This window comes from Sinocyclocheilus anshuiensis, unplaced genomic scaffold (genome assembly GCF_001515605.1).
Source record: "Sinocyclocheilus anshuiensis isolate Anshui unplaced genomic scaffold, SAMN03320099.WGS_v1.1 scaffold811, whole genome shotgun sequence".
NCBI lineage: Eukaryota > Metazoa > Chordata > Actinopteri > Cypriniformes > Cyprinidae > Sinocyclocheilus > Sinocyclocheilus anshuiensis.
In genome coordinates this window covers 403,197-409,732 of record NW_015549607.1, presented here as the reverse complement: position 1 = coordinate 409,732, position 6,536 = coordinate 403,197, and the positions used below count along the sequence as shown (strand labels likewise).

The following is a 6,536-nucleotide window of genomic DNA, read 5'->3' as shown; positions in this document are numbered from 1 at the left end:
ATGTCGAGGGAGTTTGATTTGGGCGAGGCAGAGAGATGAAATGAAGTTTCCGGAAGCTCCGGAGTCGACAAGAACTTTAACTGAAAAAGATTGGTTCATGTCAAGTCAAGTCAAGTCACCTTTATTTATATAGCGCTTTTAACAATACAGATTGTGTCAAAGCAACTGAACAGCATTAATTAGGAAAATGTCAATAATGCAAAATGACAATAGTAAACACTAATTTTTCAGTTAAAGACAGTTCATCATTGAATTCAGTGATGTCATCATCCAGCTCAGTTCAGTTTAAATAGTATCTTTGCAATCAAGTCAACGATATACCTGGAAATGAAGTGTCCCCAACTAAGCAAGCCAGAGGCGACAGCGGCAAGGAACCAAAACTCCATCGGTGACAGAATGGAGAAAAAACCTTGGGAGAAACCAGGCTCAGTCGGGGGGCCAGTTCTCCTCTGACCAGACAATACCAGCAGTTCAATTCCAGGCTGCAGCAATGTATATTAGGAGAGCATCAATGTGTGGAATTCTAGAGACATCAGGATGGATTTGGACCGTACTCACCGCTGAGCGTGTTGGGCGAATAGGGCAGGAAGGCAGAAGATGTTCGCTGGATCCGCAGTACAGGCACAGTCCCTGAGTGACTCGTCGTGCTCGTTCCATCGATGACAAGTGATAACGATCCGTTTGCATAGGCTCTGGTGCTGGAGGAGTAGTACCCAGTGAGGCGGCAGTGCTAGATGGTTCCTATGTGTGGCAAGCGGTGAGATGTTGAGAGATGTGAAGCGCCTTTTGCAGGAAGCTCTCAAGCCCCACTGTGTCCTCATAGATGGACATCTGTTGTTTGATAGATGGATTTAGACCACATCGAAAAGCCGCTAAGAGAGCTGCTTCATTCCATCTGCTGCTTGCAGCAGGAGTACGGAAACGAACCGTATAATCGCTTGCATTTTTTGTGGCATTATAGTTATTGCATTATTGACACTATTTTCCTAATTAATGCTGTTCAGTTGCTTTGACACAATCTGTATTGTTAAAAGCGCTATATAAATAAAGGTGACTTGACTTGACTTGACTTGGCTTGCCATAGAGCTCGTCATGCACGGAGATCGCCGAGGTAGACTTGCCAAACACATCTCAGAAATGGTCGACAAAAGCATCCAGGGAACGTGTTAGGGGACTGTACGAATTCCAGAGTGATTCCGCCCACTGCAGCGCTCCCCCGGATAGCAGAGACATGATGAATGTGATTTTAGCTCTATCATTCACAAATTGATGGGGTTGTAACTCGAAGTAGAGTGAGCACTGGAGAAGAAATCCGCTGCAGGCGGCCGCCTCACCGGAGAAGGCTGCGGGCTTGGCCATGGGACATGTGGAGGCTGAAGGCGTGACGGGAAGAGGCTGAAGTGATTCACGTAGTGCTTGGACCAATTCGGTGAAGTGATCTGGTGAAAGGGGGCTCCGTGTCTCCATCGCGAAGCTCCAATCCGTTGAGTATACTACTGTTATATGACTGGTGTTCTGTCAAAACTGGATAGAGAGGCACACAATGGAAGATTCAGAGCTTCTTTATTGCCACAATCTGAAGGTAGGTTCAAAAACGAAATGTTCAAACATAAAAGGCAAAAGGCTCATAAACTGAGGAATAACTGTCCTTATCTTAAATCCTTCTTGGAATGCCAACAGCAGAGAGTGAGACACGGAGCCACGAAGATCCAGGCAGGTAAGTGGAGAGATCGGAGAAGGTGTGCAACCTTGAGACCAGTCAACAATGGAATGAGGCGAGAAGCTTGATAAGGGGTATGGTAAGTGGAATCAGGTGTCCGTAATCAGTAATCTGGTGATTGTGATCTGGTGTAGGTGGCTGGTGTGTCTGGTGTGTTTGTGACTATATATATATATATATATATATATATATATATATTCTCTCAAACCATACAACTTTTATTTTGGTTGGAAAACTTCAAGGTTTATGAGCCACTTTCCTCTGAATGTGTTCATGCCTCATAAAGACACTTGCTCACTTGTGATGTAGGCTACTGCTCTGCACCAAACATAATTACTGTACTGTCTGTGATCCTATTGGGGTAAAATGGCTAAATGCATTCACTAGCATCCATTATGGAACAGGACAAAGTTTTTTTCTCTGCTTGACACAGTCACCAAGAAAATGCTTTTTAATGCAATGAATGGTCAGTTAAAAAAAGAACAAAAAATAAGAGTAAACTCTATTTTCTCCATGTGCACTGACTTTTTAATATATTTATTTTTCAGGGGAAAAAAGTGTTTTCTAATGTTTCATCTACCTGCAGGGCCTTCGTCAGACAGCCCGAAATCATTCCCAGACATGAAAAATGTACCCACATCACTAGGGCTGAGGTGCCAGCACCAGTTTGCCAAAGTGCCAAGGGTGCTAAACGGTTGGTTAATAGCACTGCGACTGAACCAGCAGGGAGGTGTGTGAGAGCCCCCATTAATTATTGCTAAGTCACACCTGTAAACCAGCGTGATTGTTTGCATACACATGGACACACAAACACACTGGCCATCTGGTGAAAGTCTGTAGCACTTACAGTAGATATCATACAGTCATGGCACCAGGACCTGTAGCAGAGAGATGGTAGACACCAAGAATCTGCGTTATTAAATGGCACAACATACCATTAGGCACACCACTGTTAATTACCTAATTTTCATGGCAGCAAGTTTTGCATATGCATGCCTGTAACTTGGGGGCATGGTAGGTCCTGAAAATGGTTATTTGTCATCACTGTTGTAAGACAGCAATTCAAACAGTAATATTTAACAATATTGTCTCAATTCACCTTTTCTCAATGTATCTGAATTTTTAACTGAGCTATTTTTAGAGTTTAAGAGTTATTTTTATGTGTACACAATACATTTATATAAACAATAGATGCCCTCTATTAAAATATAGGTATATAGTTCATAGTATTATATAGTGCAAGATGTATCTCTTTGTTGTTATTCAGCCGACTTGTACAACTTTAGTATTTTACATTAGTGACACTCTTTTTTCCTTACACACACTAATTTTGATGTATACCGTATGTGTGTGTATTACCCCAGTAGTTTATTATGTATTTTATTATGGATGCATCATCATTCTTACCAAATGCTTCTCTAAAATTTAGCAGTACACGCTGTTCTTAAGGGGCGCATCTTAATATTTTATTCACATTAAGCCATCAATATGAGTGAATATGCAGTCATTAGAAATATATATAATATATCATGCTGTGAAAAATATAGTATAATAACCCTCACGGTTTGCCAATGTTAATTTTAAATGCATATTTATCAGTAGGTTCATTTTTATTTTAAGTTTTATTACTGAGTGAATAAAGGGTATAATATTGTAGCAAAGAATGTCTGTCCTGCCTTGAAGACATTCTCTTCATTTGTCAGGAATGTGACTGTTTTTACAGGTTCTCCCAGGGGGCTCCTCCACCTGCCTTGGCTGAAGGATGTTCCTCCTAATTATGACAGAGGTGTCGCAGGCCGCGGGGCAGAGAGCATTAGCTTCACACACTGTGAGTGAAAAAAAGAGTCGGGAAACAGTTCTGGAAGAATGTTCTACTTTAAATGTGTATGGTTAGATTGAGGCAGGAGAAATGTCAGGAAAGAAGAGGCTTGTGGATTTAGGTAAGAGATTGGTGTGGCACTTCTTGTGGGACCTACTTTGATTTGTAGAGAGCTACATTTGGACAGTACTAAGCAGTCTAAGTAGATATTAGTTCTGGCAGTGACAGGAAGCTTGTTAGACTGACCTTCTGTTTACAGGACTAACATGACCCAGTGCCGGGCTATCTTTGATGAGGCAGTCGCTGCTGAGCTTGGACAAAGTTTATAACTAGTTGCGTAAAATAGATTAGACTTGGAGCATGTTTTTATGTGTTGCTGTGATGTTTGGGGGTGCTTTAAAAGCAATGTACTTAGATGAGGTCTGTGGGATAATGAATTGTAGCAGATGATCTCCTGGAAAGTGTACAGGTGTCTTAGGAGAGGTGTTGTTGAAGAAAGATGAACAGTGCTGTCTCTGTAACATGGGGAAAGAAGATCCCAATCTTCACAAGCCTTAAAAAATGACAACAAAAGATATTTCCTCCACTGACACTCACTCACTAGCAGTTGCAAAGTGCCTGTGTGTGCGCTGGTGAGGTGAGATGCACTTATGGTAGTTTGTTAACAAAGCATCAGCAAAGAGCTTGTAAATGTAAATGATAAGGGCTGGAGATGGCTACCTATTCATTTAGGTGCATACAGCTGCGGATTTCAAGAAGATGCTTCATCTTGATTTGTTTTATTTCTCAAAAGCTTCCCAAAAGAGGATACAAAATATATACAATATATATTGTTACATTTGTTCAATTATATATATGAAGTAGTATGAAAAATAGCGATAATATAAATAATAATAAATAAATAGCAAAATAATAAATAAATAACCACTCAATTGCTGATTGCATTTAAGCTCAGCACTGTTCAGTCTACCTAAGCAATAATAATAATAATCATCATCATCATCATCATCACAATCATCATTATCATCAAGTGGACATGTTTTTCTAAAAATAAAGAATAGTTTCATGCTGATGCAAATCAGTTTTAAACAAACACACTTTTCAAGCAAAACATTAATAAGACATTAAATAAAACATTCTATCCATCTATCTATCTGGATGATTTAGTAATATTTTAATGTATTTTCAGACAAAACAATGTACACAGACATTTGTAGTTTTACACACACACACACACACACACACACACACACACACACAGAGAACCTCTGGAGGGCTGCTGTCCTATAGGTTTTAGCTCCAACACACTCACCTTTCTAGTAAGTCTGAAGGCTTTGATTAGCTGGTTAATTAGGGTTCAAGCTAAATTCCTGCTGGATAGTGGCCCTTTAGGAAGAGGTTTGGACACCCCTGCAATACATATTCAAAAAATATCAGTGCTCTTTCTGTTGCCAAACATTAGTGACAGAAATTCATAGTTAATGTGATGAACTACACATGTGTGGATTTGAGGGAGACATATGTTATACTCACTAAAAATCACGCTAGGACAAGTGTTGTGTAGGTTCCTAATAATTTTAGGCCCTCTATTAAAGATAAAGGTGTGTGGATATTCTGCCAGGGCTGTAGAGGGCTGTAGATCCCAAAACTAAATATTTACTGTTACCATACTCTGAGGCAAGCCATTTAAATTCCCCCAGCACTTGTTAGAGGCCCTAATAAATCAAATATTTCAAATGCAACACAACATTTACAGCATTTAGGAATCATTTGATTTAATAATACAATATTTAGTTTTATTTCACGTTTCCTGCGTGCATTTGCATTCTCTTGCGAACTCCCACAGGACTCTCACACTGCCTCATTAAGCCGCGTCAGTGATCTTTTCATTAACTTTTCCGTTTAATTAGGTCGCGAGAACTACCTCATATGTCACGGCAATAGACTAGATTAGCTTTGATCTGAGCGTCGGCAGACTGAGGATATTTCTGAATGAGGAAAACATAAGTGCTCATGCCTATGACAGTAACGTGATGTATCAATTAGAATTATTAGAAACCCATTTAAATGTGTTTCATTATGGATTTTACGGAACTGTCATTACTTTTTGTGTTTATTATCTGGGCAGTTAAAGCACAATGTATATTCAGGACCATGGAGACTTCCCCAAATACTCCCAGTGTTCCAGAAAACTCTGAAGGCTTTTGATATGCAAAGATGTCTTACACAGCCGCTCACATCCGAGACTCGATCGATCTGCAGAGGAGAAGTGATGTTAAATGTAGGATTAAAATGGATAGTCACTCATTTGAAGATGCCTAAAGGGGATTCCTGACAGAAAACGCTATGTTTGTCTTGGTATGTCTTTAAATGGTGTGTTTAATGTAAGTAGTGGGCGGAGCCGCGAAGCTCGCGAGCTCAGGACAGGCTCCACCAGCACCTCAGTCGAGCGGAGGAGAGAGAGCTCTGGATGCGCGGATTATACCGCTACACTGAATTTGACCTCAGCATCACTCCATCCACGCTCCATCACTCGCAATGTGGATTTAACGTTTTTTTTAGACAATTTGTAGAATAAATCGGATTCTCCGTCGGTGGAGTACTATCTGCATCATATGAGGTAAATCAGAACTACTTTAAGAGATTTAGAGAGTTTCACAAATGCGTTTACTCATTAACATATTACTCATGTTATACTACAATATTTCTGCCGCTTTTAGAAAAATAGATTTTTTAAACACAGCTTTCGTCCATTTGCTCTGGGATATCTATATTCTTCTAATGCAAACGCTTGTAATCTAATATTTGAATGCTTGTAATATTTGAGGATGAAAGAGACAGAAACATTCTTAATTATTGTATCTTATAAATCTTATTATTCCTATGTCCTAAACGTTTCTGAAATATGTAATGGATGTTTGAGATCTACTGTCATTGACAGCGAGGAGACTGAAGGATGCATGCAGCAGTCTGAACATGATCACCTCTCTCTCTCTC

The 6,536-nt window shown here is 39.9% G+C and overlaps 1 protein-coding gene across 1 annotated transcript in view; it reads left to right on the top strand.

The window, feature by feature from the left end:
- Positions 1–5,999: 5,999 nt before the first annotated feature.
- LOC107659060 (neurexin-3b-like) overlaps positions 6,000–6,536 on the top strand; it is a 314,862-nt gene continuing 314,325 nt past the window's right edge. Inside the window, exon 1 of the mRNA XM_016447871.1 lies at positions 6,000–6,159. The gene's annotated coding sequence lies outside the window, so the exon portion shown is untranslated. The remainder of the gene's footprint in view (positions 6,160–6,536) is intronic.